Source organism: Zingiber officinale, chromosome 6B, assembly GCF_018446385.1.
Source record: "Zingiber officinale cultivar Zhangliang chromosome 6B, Zo_v1.1, whole genome shotgun sequence".
Classification (NCBI taxonomy): Eukaryota; Viridiplantae; Streptophyta; class Magnoliopsida; order Zingiberales; family Zingiberaceae; genus Zingiber; species Zingiber officinale.
Genome location: NC_055996.1, coordinates 43,057,909 through 43,075,960, shown reverse-complemented (window position 1 = coordinate 43,075,960; position 18,052 = coordinate 43,057,909). Strand labels below are relative to the sequence as shown.

Sequence of the window (18,052 nt, the reverse complement as noted above, 5' to 3'; positions counted from 1 at the left end):
ATTAGATTAGATCTCAATCGACTCAACTCTAATGCCTAACCGTGCCGTGATACCTATCACTACCTCGATCACATGTATTGTTGAATCTGCCAAAGCAGAGCAATACATATTATCTTGGTAGGGTACGGAGGGACAATCTTGGTCCCGCTTATCAACGCATGGGTGAATACAAACTCAATTAGATTGAATATTCCTAGTTACTCGGTTGGATCGAGTCAACTATAGGCATTCTTCCAATAGTTGGAAAGGTAGGACAAAATCACGTTTATATTAACTCTCGGGCGTATTAGCCAAAGTTAACTCGAGTTTTAATATAAATGCGGATATTGATTCTATAAACAAGAGTTGCATAGAGATGTAATTGGTAATCGTTACCTACCGATCATACTAAGCCTTGGGCGTATTAGCCAAAGCTAACTCAAGGGTTAGTATGATGTGGATCTTGTCCCACAAGAATTATAGAATTCAGTGGAAGCATCATTTAATTAAAGGCCTAACTAAATGATTTTTTAAAGAATATGATATTTATTTCTGCAAATTTTCTGTTGTAGATAACCATGACGTCGAACACGAATTCCTTCTCCCTACGATCTGTCCTTAAGAAGGACAAGCTCAACGGGGCAAATTTCCTGGACTGGTACAGGAACCTGAGAATAGTTCTCACTCAGGAACGTAAACTGTACGTTCTGGAGCAGCTCCTCCTACCACTGCCACGCGAGCTGACCGGGATGCTTACAAGAAGCATCAAGATGACGCATTAGATGTGTCCTGTCTAATGCTCGCAACCATGAACTCTGAGCTTCAGAAGCAACATGAGTTGATGGGTGCTTAGGATATGGTTGCACATCTTCGTCAACTATATCAAGGACAAGCAGGGCACTGGAAGAGGAACTTCACAGGACACCTGGAAGATCTTAACAAGAAGAGAAATAAGATTTCTACTTCAGGTATAAATGTTATAGAAGTCAACCTCTCTATTTCTTCGTCGTGGGTATTAGATACCGGATGTGCTTCGCACATTTGTACTAATGTACAAGCACTGAGAAATAGCAGAGCATTGACAAAGGGTGAGATAGACCTACGAGTAGGCAATGGAGCACGGGTTGCTGCTGTTGCTGTAGGGACTTATTTTCTATCTCTGCCCTCTGGGCTTATACTAGAATTAGACGATTGTTGTTATGTGCCTGCATTGACTAAGAACATTATATCAGTTTCTTGTTTGGACAAGAAAGGATTCTCGTTTATGATAAAGAACAAATGTTGTTCTGTCTATTTAAACGATATGTTCTATTGTAGTGCACCTCTGATGAACGGACTCTATATTCTAGACCTTGAGAGCTCTATCTATAACGTTAGTACTAAGAGGTTCAAATCGAACGATATGAACCACACCTATCTCTGGCACTGTCGCTTAGGTCATATAAATGACAAGCGCTTATCCCAGCTCCATAAGGATGATTTGCTGGACTCATTTGATTTAGAATTATATGAGATATGCGAGTCATGCCTACGAGGCAAGATGACCAAGACTCCCTTTAGTGGGCACAGCGAGAGAGCGACTGATCTGTTAGGACTCATACATAGTGATGTATGTGGCCCTTTCAATGTCGCTGCTAGAGGCGGTTATAGGTACTTCATCACATTTACTGATGATTTCAGTAGATACGGTTATGTGTACTTGATGACACATAAATCGGAATTCTTTGAAAAGTTCAAAGAATTCAAGAATGAAGTACAGAACCAGCTTGGCAAGAGTATTAAGATACTTCGATCAGATCGAGGTGGTGAATACTTAAGCCATGAGTTTCGTGACTATTTAGCTGAGTGTGAGATTCTATCCCAACTCACTCCTCCTGGAACACCACAGTGGAATGGTGTATCCGAAAGGAGGAATCGTACCTTATTAGATATGGTACGATCTATGATGAGTCACGCAGATCTTCCGACATACCTTTGGGGCTATGCTCTAGACACGGCAGCTTTCATTCTCAACCGAGTTCCATCCAAGGCCGTGATAAAGAAACCATATAGGATATGGACTGGGAGAGATACCCAGGTGTCTTTCATGAGGATTTGGGGCTGTGAGGCTTACGTACGACGTCAAGTCTCAGACAAATTAGGACCCAAATCCGACAAGTGCTATTTCATTGGATATCCCAAGGAAACTAAGGGATATTACTTCTACATTCCCAGTCAGCTGGCAAAGACTGGGGTCTTTCTAGAAAGGGACTTTGTTTCTAGAAAGACTAGTGGGAGCGCGTTCGATCTTGAAGAAGTTCAAGATGCGAACAATAGCACTAATGCCTCGATGGAAATTGAACTGGAACCACAAAGTGTTGTGGATGATGTTGTTCCACAAAAAGTTGAGGAACAACAACCAGTTCAAGTAGACATACCTCTTCGCAGGTCTGATAGGGTACGTCGTCAGCCTGAGAGATACTCATTTCTCTTGTCTGACCATGATGACATTGTGTTCATAGAGGATGAGCCCACCACCTATCAGGAAGCTGTGATGAGACCAGATTCCGAGAAATGGCTAGAGGCCATTCTCGGAGCTGGAATCTTCGATTCGATGATGCGATCAAACAGTTTGGTTTCATCAAGAACGAAGATGAGCCTTGTGTCTACAAGAAGGTTGTAGAAAACATAGTTGTTTTCCTCATATTGTATGTGGATGACATACTGCTCATTGGGAAGGACATCCCTATGCTTCAGTCTGTCAAGACCTGGCTAGGGAGTTGCTTCTCAATGAAGGACTTAGGTGAGGCATCCCGCATTCTAGGGATACAGATTTATAGAGATAGATCTAAGAGATTGCTTGGCCTAAGTCAGAGTACATATATTGACAAGGTACTCCTACGATTTGCCATGCAGAACTCCAAGAAGGGATTTCTGCCGATGTCACATGGCGTGAGTCTTTCGAAGACTCAAGGTCCCTCTTCTAGAGAGGAGAGAGACCGCATGGATCAGATCCCTTATGCCTCAGCCATAGGATCGATCATGTACTCCATGCTATGTACTCGACCTGATGTCTCGTATGCTTTGAGCAGATACCAGTCAGATCTAGGTGAAAGTCACTGGATAGTGGTCAAGAATATTCTTAAGTACTTAAGAAGGACTAAAGAATATTTCTTGATATATGGAGGCAATGATGAGCTAACTGTAAAGGGTTACAGTGATGCCAGCTTCCAGACCGATCAGGATGATTATCGATCGCAGTCAGGGTTCGTGTTTTGCTTGAATGGTAGCTATGAGCTGGCAGAGTTCACAGCAATTCTACAACGTTTCCATCTCATTCGAGAGATTATCGATAGAGGAGATGTGAAGATTTGCAGAGTATCTACAGAGGCTAACATCGCAGATCCCTTGACCAAGGCTTTGGCACAGAGGAAGCATGATGGTCACACTAGGTCATTAGGCCTTAGAGCCTATACTGATTGGCACTAGTGCTAGTGGGAGATTGTTAGTTAGAGCCCTAGAGCCAATCATTTGATGATTGTATGGACTCATGTATATCATATTCATGTATATATATTAAGGCATTTGGTTTTTGGTTATTATGCTTATTTGTATTAGTGCCAGATAAAATAAGTATAGTAACGTCCTAGAGTAGAAAGGTTTTTACCTATATCAATCGATTGGTTGAATCGATAGTGAGATGATATAGGGAATACTACTCTAAATCATTCCTAGTCGAGTATTAACATTCAGGGACAATGTTAATACAATAAGACTAGCATGTAGGTCAGCTCGATGACTTGATCTCACAAGTCATGGATATAGAGATATCAAGCTGACACATGGGTATGCATTAGAGAATGTATACTGAATGACCCGCCATGAGAAAGTATCATGGATCGTTATATGAGTGTCATATACTTTCTCATGTGGCTATTAGTATGACTATTAGTCCTTTGACCTGAAGTCACCATGGATCCCTACATAAGGAGTTATGTACTTTGGTTTCGTCAAACGTCACCCGTAACAGGGTGGACTATAAAGGCGATTACTGGGTATGTAATAAATTATGCAGAGAGATGTGAGTGATGTAGATGGGATCTATCCCTCCCATATGACGGGAGCGACATCAATATTCTTGATAGAGTTAGACCACGAAGTGCATGACCATGCCCAAATGAGTCAACATGAGATGTTGAGCTCATTTGATCGAGTGAGTCTACTTGGAGTTCAAGATTTAGATTGATTAGAGGATGACACGGTCTATGCCTCATATTGATCAATCCAGATGTCTAGGATAGAAGGACATTTGTCACATATTTTGTGAGGAATCACAATTGGTAGTCACAAGGTGATGTCGGATCTCGACATTCTTGTAACTTGGGTAGTAATGATGTGTTGCTAGATACCGCTCATTACTTATGCTCTTAAATGGGTTTAGGGCATTGCCAACGTTACACAAACCTATAGGGTCACACACTAAGGACAATTAGATGGAGATTTGGTTCATATGATGAACCAAGAGGATTAGATTCATTTGATGAATCATATTGGATTAAGAGTAATCCAAATTGGGCAAATTGAGTTGGACTCAAGTTGATTCATGTATTCAATGAGTCTAATTTAGATTATGACTCATTAAATCAACTTAATTTAATGAATTAGATTCATTATATTAAGTTGGCTTGAATCATATGGTTGGATTAGATCAACCATGAGAAGGATTTGATCAAGTTTGACTTGATTTGAGAGGAAGAGAAAAAGTCATGTTTGACTTGACTTTTTGCCACATCACTAGTGAGTTGGCAAGATGTGGACCAATAGGATTGCTCCACATCATCAATGTGTGCCACCTCATGGAGGTTACAAGCCTCCATAGCATTTAATGTGGCCGGCCCACATTAAATGAGGAGGTTACACTTGTTGCCATGTCATTTAGTGAGGTGGCAAGATGTGGACCAATAGTGTTGATCCACATCATCCTAGAGTGCCACCTTATGGGGGTTACAACTCTTAATGGTCTCCACATTAATTGGAATTAATGTGGGGGTTTTACACCTCCTAGAGTGGCCGGCCACTTGATGGCTAAGGGGTTTTTTTATTTTCCTCATATTGATTGATTCACTCTTCTTCTCCCTTGGGTGCTCTCTCTTCTCCTTCTCCCATTCCTTGGCCGAACACTCCATTGGTGCTAGCACACCTTGTGTTTTGGTCATCTCCTTCTACTTGTGTCCGTGTGGATACATATAGAGGTTGTCTACTTTGACAACTAGAGATCCGGCGACATCTTGGACAAGCGGGAACGCGAAGGGATTCGCTACAAGGGTAATGATCTTAACTTTAGTGTAGATCTAAAGTTTTTTACAAACTCGTACAAGAAAAGGTTTTTCGAAAATTTTGTTTACGAATCTTTGCACGAGATCCATGGCTTTGGGTGACTCGGGGTTTCCGCGACGCGAAAAAGCGGTTTTCGCGGTCCGAAGAACCCAACAAATCCTTCTTCTTCTTTCAACGAGAAGTTGGTTTTGCCTTCTTCCTTCATGGAGAATAAATAGGAAAAAGGGAAAGAGAACTTCATTTTTTCTTCCCTCTTCCTCCTCCTCCTTCTCTCCACCGAAATCAAGTCCCTCTCCTCACCATTGTTGAAACCAACCAAAGAGATTTTCTCTCTAGGAAAGCTTCACAAGCAAGGCTACTTCTCCTAGTAAATCAAGCGAGAGGAAGTATTCCCCTCACCTACAGTACAAGTAGCTTCTACATGTTTCTACGCTTAAAGAATTCTTGAAAACCTAGGATCTTACCTTATAGATTTCGGCCAAGATGAGAAAAGTAAGGTTAAGAGGCCATCTATGATTTCTAGATGTCTTCATGATTTATGTTGGTTAAAAACTTGGAACCATGTACCTAATAGGTTTCGGCCAAGAAGAGATAAAGGGCTTAGAGAAAATTTAAAACCTAAATCATGCTTGCTTATGATTCCTCATGATATGACATCCATTATATAATGTTAGTTTAAAGTTTTTCATGCTATATATTGCTTAGAAATTTAGATTCATGCTTTTAGGGTTTTCGGCCAAGAAGAGATAAAAAGGAATTAGAGGAAATTAGAAACCTAACTATGCTTGCTATGATTCCTTGTGATGTGTAACCCATTATATGTTGTTAGTTTAAAGTTTTTCATGCTTTATATTACTTAACGCCCGCCCCTCTACTACTACTCTAAAGAAGGGACGGGGTTGCATACATGTATACATATGCATATGCAATCATAGCAGCGGAAGTGGGTTGTCTAAAATTTAATCTAAGCATATGCATATGGACCAAACATGACATGTGAACCATATAGTCATATAACATAGAACCATGCTTAACATGCTAATCTTTCAATCATAACATGTGAATGTACTAGTATTCATGCATATAACTTGATTTATCATCAACTATTTAAAACATGATTCATGATATCATAAGCATACCAACATGAAACAAGGAGGACATAATTGCATAACTATCCATACTAGTTCAAGTTATTTTCAAAAGTATAAAGTCAAAACATGGTTCTCATGCACAACCTAGGTATATATAAGTTCTGAAATATAAATGGATCTATTCCACCATGCCACTTCCACACACATTCTTGCCCTTCCTACTGCTCCTCTTAATTTAGCCATTCCTTTCCTTTTTCTGCAGTACAAGGAAACATAAAACTATAAGCACAAAGACTTACTAAATTCCTTTCCTACTCACAAAAACCATAAGTCATACATAACATAAAGTATTAACATGTTCACTTGGCAAGTCATAATCTAGCATGTGAAAACATAAGCATAAAGTCATATCATATCATAGCATGTGAGAGCATAAACATAAAATCATATCATATCATATGAGAGCATAACATAAAATAGTAACATGATCATATAAGCATCATAGACATATTTTCAAGAGTATCTTACATAAGCATAAAGGAGAACCATATAACATGAACATGTAGATGCAAGATGTACTTTTGAAAACATGTATCATGAAATGAACATATGCAAGATGTCCTTTTGAAAACATATATCTTATACATACTTAAATATAATCTCAACATGAGGGCCCGGCTTGTACCACATACATACATGAATGCGTGCATCCTAAGTAGATCCAAGGTAGTTAATCTTGAACCTATTAGGAACTAGGCCCGTTTCTTAGACCATCGACCTAAGGGCAACTTAGGAGCCCATTCCTTTTACTAGGCCCGTTTCATAGACCATCGACCTAGGGGCGCTTATGGAGCCCACCCTTGGTACAAGCCATACAAAAGTAAAATAGCATATCATGTTTCTTATCATATCATACATATCATGTTCTTGTCATATCATGGCATATTATGTTATTGTCATATCATGAAGAGTGCTCTTGATCCCAACTTAAGGGAAGCATCTCTTAGGCTTTTCATCTTACATAAGCCTTTCATAAACATATCATGTTCTTGTCATATCATGTAACATAGCATGTTCTTGTCATATCATGAAACATAGCATGTTTTTAGCATATCATGATAGCATAAAGTGCACATAACCTAAAACATATCATAAGGAATCATAAGTGCACATAACATAAAGCATTTCATAAGGAATCATAACATGATGGCATGTGTGTACATAACATAAAGCATATCATAATATAAAAGTTCATACCATATCATATAGAATCATTATCATGCATGGTTAGGGTTTTGAACTTTCTACAAACCCTAAAACCTAACTTGGCCGAACCATCAAAAGCATGAATCCTAGGTTTTCAAGCAACATAAAACATGGAAATCAAATACCTAAGTTTTCATAATACTTAACATAGCATGTAAGACCTTTAGAAACCCTAGGTAGCTTTTAACCTAATCTCTTTTTCTTTTTTCTTCTTCTTGGCCGAACCCTAGTAGCATGGTTCTCAATTTTTTCTTCAACATGAAGCATGAAAAATTTTAAACTAACATCATATAGTGGGTGACATATAATGAGGATTCATAAACAAGCATAATTAGGTTCTTAAACTTCCTCTAATTCCTTTATTCCCTCTTGGCCGAAACCTTAAGAGCTTGGTTCTAGATCTTTAAGCAACATGAAGCATGAAAATTTTAATCTAACATCATGTAGTGAGTTACAAACCATAAGGGATCATAAGCAAGCATAGTTTACATTTTAAACTTTCTCTAAACCTCTTTATCTTTTCATGGTCGAACCCTAAAGAACAAAGTTCCAAGATCTAAGCAACATCAAACATGAAGAACCTTAACCTAACATCATGTAGTGAGTTACAAACCATAAGAAATCATGTACAAGCATAGTTTACATCTTAACTTTCTCTAAACCTCTTTACCTTTTCATGGCCGAACCTTAAAAGAGTGTGATTCTATGTTTTTTTTTCTTTTTTTTTTAAACACATGAAACAATAAACTTTAACCACCATAGATAGATAATCAAAAACTAATAGATGGCATGTTTCTAAATTTACTTATCATGGCCGAACCCTACAAGGTAACTTCCTAGGTTTTTCAAATCATTTTTAAGCATAGAAAATATGGGAGCTACTTGTACTGCAGGTGAGGGGGATACTTACTTCCTCTCGCTTTATTTACTAGGAGAAGTAACCTTGCTTGTGAAGCTTTCCTAGAGAGAAAATCCCTTTGGTTGGTTTCGGCAATGGTGAGGAGAGGGACCTGATTTCGGTGGAGAGAAGGAGGAGGAGGAAGAGGGAAGAAAAAATGAAGTTCTCTTTCCCTTTTTCCTATTTATTCTCTATGAAGGAAGAAGGCAAAACCAACTTCTCATTGAAAGAAGAAGAAGGAAATTTAAACTTTTCCTTCTTAGTGAAGAGAGCCTTCACTTTCCTTACCTTTAACTCTCTTGTCCCTTTCCTTCCTAACAGCACACCCCCTACTGGGGCTACTGGTTATGACATAGAACCACTTACTAAGAGGTCCAAGGTTCAAACCTTGGTCATGCCTCTTTTTGGTTCTATTTTTCTTTTATTTTTGGAAATATTCACATAAGGCTTATTCTAATCATGCAACAATTCACATAAAATGACTAGGGATCCTATGGGTGTTACAAAAACACCCTCCCGCAGTATCACAGAGAGGAGAAGTTGTACTCCCTGTAGTTTCTCGGAGGCGGTATGACAGGCAGAATGATGGGTATGGTCGTGCAACTCTAAGGGGGAAGGAAGAGCGGAGCACCACTAGGTCAGCCAGGTTACTAACTCGGGTAGCCGGATAAAGAAAAAACGAGACTTCCATTCTTTGTTGGAGGAAGGCATATCGGAGAAAAATTCACATCCAACCCTAGACTGCACCATGAAGACGCCAGGTTCGAATCGTTTCAACGAATAAAAATGATAGAAAAGTTCAGCAGTCAGGGGAATCTGGTACACCATATAGAGGACGACCATGCCGCAGATGGCATGAATAGAGTTTGGTGCGAACTGAGAAAGAGGGATCTTAAAGTACTGACTCAAAGAGGAGAAAATGGGATGAAGAGGAAAGCGGAGACCTCCCAAGAGTTGATCTTTAAAGAAGGTTACAAAACCCTTGGGAGGGGAAGAAGGGTGCTCGGTTGGTTTGGGAGCACGCAGTTGGTAATCAGTCGTAAGGTGCAGGCTTTCTCGAATCATGGCTAGGTCGCTATTATCTAAATCAGAAATGTAATACGAATACCAGGGTGTTGTGTTACCTTCCGTCATTGGAAAATAAAGTGAGGAGGAAGAAGACGAGGAGAAGCGCTTATAAGTAGCAATCAAGGAAGAACTTAAGAGACGGAGCAAGAAGCGACAGAGCCGAAGAGTGATAGCAAATGGAGAAGGTGACTGGGGGCAACCTTTAGGGTTTATAAAGAGAAGCCCCTCGGGAACATCGAAAGGAGAGGGGAAGGTGCAGTAACTGGAGTCGTCGGATTTAGGGTTGCGTGCTAAAAGGTTCTGATCAGCTACAGTGGCGGTATATGGTCGGGGGACATATGTCACGTCTCTAGGAAAGGCATTAAAAAGGTCTTAATGATTGGCTGTGACAAGGAAATCATGAAAAGAGATTTTTGTACGGCATCATTCCGGCGCGAGAAGACCGTATGTCAGTAAGAAAGGCAGCCATGCGGTTACCTTGGGACAAGCAAGACCATGCATCATGATTATAAAACTGCCTCGGGAAAGAGGAAGGAAAACGAAGGGATGCAAGGATTTGAATTTGGCGCTTCTAGAGATGAAAAGTAAACAAATATTGTTCTAATTAAAATTTGCTTGAGATGTGTGCAGGAAATATCGCAAGTAGCGCATAGCCGGCCAAACATCTATAGTATATCACTTGGGCAGGAATTTCGGGGACGACCTCCAGGCCAGGCTGTTGTCATTAATCCGATTCCTGAGCTGGCCCTTAAGAAGTTTCTTAACGGCTACCAGGTCGGTGTTTCAGACTCTCGCCCCAGTGCGAGTTATAAGTGAGTTATTCTTTCACGCCCAACGACCGTCCAGGTCGGTGTTCCAGACTCTCGCCTCAGTGTGAGTTATAAGTGAACTATGCTTCACACCCAACAACCGTCCAGGTCGATGTCTCAGACTCTCGCCCAGTGCTAGTTATAAGTGAGCTATGCTCTCACGCCCAACGACTGTCCAGGTCGGTGTTCCAGACTCTTGCTCCAGTGCGAGTTATAAGTGAGCTATGCTCTCACGCCCAACGACTGTCCAGGTCGGTGTTCCAGACTCTCGCCCCAGTGGGAGTTATAAGTGAGCTATGCTCTCACGTCCAACGACCGTCCAGGTCGGTATTCTAAACTCTCGCCCCAGTGCGAGTTATAAGTGAGCTATTGTCTCACGCTCAACGACCGCCCAGGTCGGTGTTCCAGACTCTCGCCCCAGTGCGTGTTATAAGTGAGCTATGCTCTCACGCCCAACGACCGTCCAGGTCGGTGTTCCAGACTCTCGCCCCAGTGCCAGTTATAAGTGAACTGTGCTCTCACGCCCAATGACTGTCTAGGTCGGTGTCCCAGACTTTCGCCCCAGTGCAAGTTATAAGTGAGCTATGCTCTCATGCCCAACGACCGTCCAGGTCGGTGTTCCAGACTCTCACCCCAGTGCGAGTTATAAGTGAACTATGCTCTCACATCCAACGACCGTCCTGGTCAGTGTTCCAGACTCTTGTCCCAGTGCGAGTTATAAGTGAGCTATGCTCTCACGCCCAACGACCGTCCAGGTCGGTGTCCCAGACTCTCGCCCCAGTACGAGTTATAAGTGAGCTATGCTCTCATGTCCAACGATCGTCCAGGTCGGTGTTCCAGACTCTCGTCCCAGTGTGAGTTATAAGTGAGCTCTGCTCTCATGCCCAACGACCGTCCAGGTCGGTGTTCCAGACTCTCGTCCCAATGCGAGTTATAAGTGAGCTATGCTCTCATGCCCAACGACCGTCCAGGTCGGTGTTCCAGACTCTCGCCCCAGTACAAGTTATAAGTGAGCTATGCTCTCACTCCCAACGACCGTCCAGGTCGGTGTCCCAGACTCTCGCCCCAGTGCGAGTTATAAGTAAGCTATGCTCTCACGCCCAACGACCGTTCAGGTCAGTGTTCCAGACTCTCGCCCCAGTGCCAGTTATACATGAGATATGCTCTCACGCCCAACGACCGTCCAGGTCGGTGTCTCAGACTCTCGCCCCAGTGCGAGTTATAAGTGAGCTATGCTCTCACGTCCAACGACCGTCCAGGTCGGTGTTCCAAACTCTCACCCCAGTGTGAGTTATAAGTTAGCCCTGTTCTCACGCCCCTCAACATCCTACCAGTCAGTCTCTCTCAGCCTTTTCTTTTATGGGTCTTATAAGCAAGTAATCCCTTGCAGAGTCCTGGAGGCTAGTTTTAATACAAATCCTCAAACAGGTTCGTTCATATGATTCATACATGGTTATAAATATCTATTCATAACATTATGACCCAATTCTTTGAATTATATATCGCAAATTGCATACATGATATTTTTCTCATAAGCAACATAGAAGATAGCGGATCTCTAGAAGGGCCCGGCAGTGCTGGTAGAAGGGCCATTTCTCTGCTCAAGAGTTCTTCCCAAATTTTTTTTTTTGGGAGGGAGAGAAGGCCTGGGTTTTTTCTGATTCCGCCTTAAGAAGATTAATGAGGTCTTGTTGTTGGATAATGAAGTTTCGTTGTTGGGCAATTGTGTCATCTTTGATGCGGATTTCCTCCTTGAGAAGAGATATCAAAGCTTTTTAATGTTCTAGGTCTGAGTAAGCCTTCCATTTTAGGGCTACTTCAGCCCTGACCCGGGATTTGGTTGATGACAAGAAAGCTTCAGTATCCCAGCAAAGTGTTATTTGAAGATCTCTGTCTTGAGTCATCTCAGTCAACTCTGCTTCTTTTTGAGCAAATACTGTAATTAAGGAGATATAATTCCCTAGGTTAATGAAGCAATCAAGTGGGTAAGGAACCCTAAGAGGCAAGGCATTGAGGATTATGTCGTAGTTAGTTCCACAAGGTGGAAGAACAAGAAGCTCTGATTGGGCCTAGTCAATTAGACTTGTTTGGGTCAAATTACAATCATGAGAACAGATAGTGCAAGGGTATAATAAAAGTTGAAGAACAATTGTTCAGGTTACATTGTCATTATGAGATTCAGATCCAGAGGCTTGATCCTTCTTGGCTAGATGAGCCTGAGCTCGAGCTAGATCTTCCTTGATAAGTTCGATGGTGCGATTTAGTTGGTCAATAGTCTCATCCTTTATCCGACCTTCCTCTTTTAGGAGAGACACCTCGTCCTCGTGTCTCATCTTCAGGTAAACAATATAATGAACCTGGCTTTGAAAGTCTGATTGTGCCTTAAGCTTGAGAGCTATCTCGGCCTGAGTTCGAGATTTGGCCGCTAGCCAAAGTCTTTCCATTTCACGAGTAAGAGAAACTTGAAGATCTCTGCTTTCAGTCATCTCCTGTAAGGCTTCATCTTTCTGGGCCAGCAATTCAGTCAGTTGGGCAATTTGTGGATGCAAAGAAGAGGGTTCGCCAAATTCCATTGCAGGTTCCATAGAGGCCTGAGTATAAGGGGACAGTTGATTTTATTAACCAGGGGTAGGTTGAGGAAGGGAAGGTTGAAGTGTACGCGACCCTTTTATAAAGAAGGAGAAGGGGAAGGGATCACCTCTGAACTTAAAACGACGCTTGGGAAATCGTGCGACATTTATAAGAAAGTGGCATGATTGGAAATCGAAGAATCAGCATGCATACAGTAAAGTCCAGCCTATCTTTTAGAAAAGGTGATAAATTCTGAGCGAGACATGGAGAAAAAAGGGTCAGCTAGTAGGCAGAGGCAGGAGCCAGGGAGCTAGATCGGGTGAAATGGGACTGGGGTCTAGTCAGTCGGACTAGGGTCTCCTTCGACTAGACTTGAGGGGGAGGCTTGTGATACAGTGCATGATTATGGGGTCGAAGAGATGATGTGATCAGAGATCAAGCCCATGGGATGGTCAAAAGTCAAGTTCACATGGCTGTCAGAAGTCAAGCTTGCGTGGCGGTCAGAAGTTAGGTCTGCGTGGGGGTCAAAAGTCTGACCTACGTGGAGGTCAAGAATTCGGTCTACGTGTAGTTCAAAGGGTCCAGTTACAAGATGGGTTGGGTCAGGCACGAATGGGATTCCGGGGCTTGATCCACGTGTCAAGAACTCAGAGGCCAGGATCACAGGTTGGGATGTGTTAGCCAAGGATACAGGTCAGGACTTATACAATCATGCGGCACAAGACACATGGATCAACGCGTACAGGTCGGAATATACGAGCCAAGGACACATGTCAAGGATATACGAGCCAACGACACAGGTCAGGACTTATAGCTTGGCGGCACAAGACACATAGACAGAAGCGTATAGGTCGGGATGTGCTAGTTAAGGATACAGTCGGGACTTACAATCATGCGGCACAAGACACATGGACAGAAGCGTACAGGTCGGGACGTGCCAGCCATGGATACAGGTCAGGACTTATAGCCTTACAGCTCAGGATACATGGATCGACGCGTACAGGTCAGAATAAACGAGCTAAGAGCACAGGTCAGGGATATACGAGCCAAGGACACAGGTCAGGACTTATAGCTTGGCGGCACAAGACACATGGACAGAAGCGTACAGGTCGGGACGTGCCAGCCATGGATATAGGTCAGGACTTATAGCCTTACGGCTCAGGATACATGGATCAACGCGTACAAGTCGGAATATACGAGCCAAGGACACAGGTCAGGACTTATAGCTTGGCGGCACAAGACACATGGACAGAAGCGTACAGGTCGGGACGTGCCAACTATGGATACAGGTAAGGACTTATAGCCTTACGGCTCAGGATACATGGATCAACGCGTACAGGTCAGAATATACGAGCCAAGGACATAGGTCAGGGATAAACGAGCCAAGGACACAGGTCAGGACTTATAGCTTGGCGGCACAAGACACATGGACAGATGCATACAGGTCGGGACTTATAATCATGTGGCATAAGACACATGGACAGAAGCGTACAGGTCGGGACGTGCCAGCCATGGATACAGGTCAGGACTTATAGCCTTACGGCTCAGGATACATGGATCAACGCGTACAGGTCAGAATATACGAGCCAAGGACACAGGTCAGGGATATACGAGCTAAGGACATAGGTCAGGACTTATAGCTTGACAACACAAGACATATGGACAAAAGCGTACAGGTCGGGATGTGCCAGCCAAGGATACAGGTCGGGACTTACAATCATGCGGCACAAGACACATGGACAGAAGCGTACTGGTCGGGACTTACAATCATGCGGCACAAGACACATGGACAGAAGCGTACAGGTCGGGGTGCGCCAGCCATGGATACAGGTCAAGACTTATAGCCTTACGGCATAGGACACATGATTTACGATGTACATGTCGGGAAATACAAACCAAGGCATACACGTCGCGACAGACGTACACAGGCCAGGACTCGGGATAGGCAGAAGTAAATTAAGGCGTACAGGTTCAGAGGCGAGATAATCAGAACCAGACTAAAGCGTACAGGTCGCTGTGCAAGGCAAGGCAGGGCGGTAGCTCACAAGGCAGGTCAGTAGTTCACAAGACAAGATATGCGGGACAGGGCCGAATGTGCAGATCGGGATTTGTGATATGGAAAGTACAAGTTGGTGACAGGTATGTACCCACAGGTCAGGATTGGCCAGTATGAAGACCCAGTCCAGGATTAACAGGTCGAGGCAAGCATACACTACAGGACAAGCAAGTCAGGGAATCGTAATCACCCGTCAGAGAATAATCACAGCGTGTCAAGGAATATACTAACAGTCTAGGGCTCGTTACCCCCAGATTCCTTCTTCGACCTATAAGAAGATGCCCGTGTCAATCACCGCCAGACAAGGACTAACACTCGACATTTCCTGACAGCCGCCAGACTCCGAAAACGTCCACAGCAGTATAAAAAGGGAGGCTTTGTCCTTACGCATGTACGCTCACTCGTCAGTTGATACTCATCTCTTACTTTTCGTCCTTTCTCTGTGTTTTTCAAGGAAAAAGTACCTGACTTGAGCGTCAGAGGGCTTGACCTGGGGACTTTTTCCCTGGTTTATGGTCTCTAACGACTCGTGGGATAGTCTGAGTATGCGCAGGACCTTTGCTTCGTCACCACCCCCTGTCATCCGCTCATGTAAGCTTTTTCGGCGGGTGCCAGATCGACCAGGCTTCTCAGTGACTTTCCGTCGACACCAGCAACAGCGCGGCTCGCCTTCATCCGACTCAGCTTCCGGACGGGATCAGTTATCATTTGTTAGGCTTGTTTTTTCATCTTCATATCTCTTATAGCTGGCAATCACCTATATCAACATCTGTTTTTACTCGGTGAGGAGCTATTCTTTCAAAACAATGAAATACATTTGTCACTATGAAACTTGATATTACATATATGTATTTGGAAATTTGCAAGTCTCTCATGAATGTAGTAATTAGTTTGAACTAAACTAGTGCTAATGATGTTTGATTAAAATTATATACTCAAGGTGTCCTTGTTATACTTTTAATTATTATTTAGATCATTTTAATTTACTTTTCATGTTCTAATGTTATTCCAAAATATCTTTATTAATATTAAATAAATATCACAGCAAAAACTAGCCTCTGCTACCATTTTCCAACCTTTTTGCATTATTTTGATGTCTTTTTGGAAGACTTACTTGCAATTTTAGCTTCCTGAATAAAAAAAAAATCCTATGCTAAAGAAAACAATCACTAATAGTCAGTGGATATGTTTGATTTCTTTGTTTAGAATTATAGAGTTGGTGAGTGCCATTGCAGTGTTTGGTTATGAGCCACACTCTTGTGCTCTTGGTGAAGATGTGAGGTTCACGCCACTGCATAAGATGAAGGTTCTCGCAAGCAGTGTGCAGTAAGGTTCGCTCATTCTAGTAGATATAATTAATTTTATTTGAACAGTTTTTTCTTTTCTTTTGATACATCGTGACTTCTAATTCTCTGTGTGTGAATCTTTTGTTAGGTTTCTACACTCCTTTTTTGAGGCAGATTTGGACATGGCTTGGGCTAATCCTTGCATCAAGGAAGAACTTTTATGCATATTTAGCAGTTAGGTACAACTGCATCATTGTGCCCGGTGGCATTTACGAGACACTTCACATGAGCCATGACACTGAGGTCTGTCTTTTGCATTGAACCAAATACTCCACTGAAGACTAATGTATTAATCTTGTTCTTAATGTTATACATTTATTCTAAATTCAAATTACTTTCTCAATTCACTACTTTTTTTCAGGTTAATAATGCAGTCGAAGTAGTTACATCTAGGATTAGCATGTTGAATGATACATAGCATTATCTAATCCTTGTTTAATTGGTAATTTCTCACGATATTGGCTTTAGTTATATAAGGTTTAACTGATATTTAACATGGTTTTATTTTATTTCCGTCAATCACTTTGTTGTTTCTTCTGAGAGTGAAGTTTAGTCTCATCCAGTTATCATATGCTTTCCTGATATTTCAGTTGTATATTTTCTTATTTGGATTTCAGATAAAAAGGATCATCTGAACACTAATGTTGAATCCTTAAAACAAGAACAGGGTTTGTGAGAATTGCCATTGAGACAGGATGCCCTCTAGTTCCTGTCTTTTGCGTTGGTCAGGTTTGATTTTTTATCCGTTCTAATGATACGATCACATGAATTCTCAATGTTGCAACTGGATTTTGCATTTCCAGGATTATGATGATTATAATCTTTTATTAATTATTGGTGGACGGAGCTATGTTTTCCGGTGGTGGAATATTTTTTTCAGATTGCGAGATCACTAAAATTTACTCCATTGGTCTTCGGGGGAAGATTTGGATAGGCTTCACCCTCCAAATTTTATTGCAAGTAACCTTTTTCTGTTATGTAGAACTCCAGTTCCGTTTCGGCATCCCAATTGCATGTCGTAGTTGGACGAAGAATCCAACACCCACTGCAGAAGAGGTAAATGAATAAAGATGGCGTATTTCACTCATCGAGTGTGCCAATGCTTCCAAAACCATATCTTCTGGGCAAAAGTTTTTTCATTGGAATAAAACATGTATGTTTGTCTTGTTTCTTGATTTGGTAGATAAATGAGGTACATGCTCGGTTTGTTCATGCCCCTCCAGGAGCTCTTTGACAAGTACAAGAGCAAGACTGGTTACCATGATCTTTAACTCAGGATTATGTAATACGTCTCTAGGCCATGCTATCTGCCTCTCCTAAATGCATCATAAGCCTGCTTCTAAAGGGGAATAAGACAACATGGTCTGATGTGTTTAGATCAAGGTTTTCAATAGCGGCGAATAGCGCGCTACATAGCACTATCGCACGTTACGATCAGCGAACACTCTGCAGCGTTCGCTGATTAGCGATTGTCCCGAATAGCCAACGCTATTCGGGACAAAAGCGTAGATAGCGCACATAGCGTGCACTATCATGACCTAGTGGCCCATAGCGGGTGCTATAATTGCAAATTGCTTACACAATAGGTAGGGTGAAGGCGAGTCGAATCGTGAACGGGGCAGAGGCGAAGGTAGGGCAAGGCGACAGGCGGC

The 18,052-nt window shown here is 42.2% G+C and overlaps 1 pseudogene; it reads left to right on the top strand.

Moving 5' to 3' along the window:
• The first annotated feature begins 13,890 nt into the window (after positions 1 to 13,890).
• Positions 13,891 to 17,686, top strand: LOC121990941 (annotated as a pseudogene).
• Positions 17,687 to 18,052: the final 366 nt, after the last annotated feature.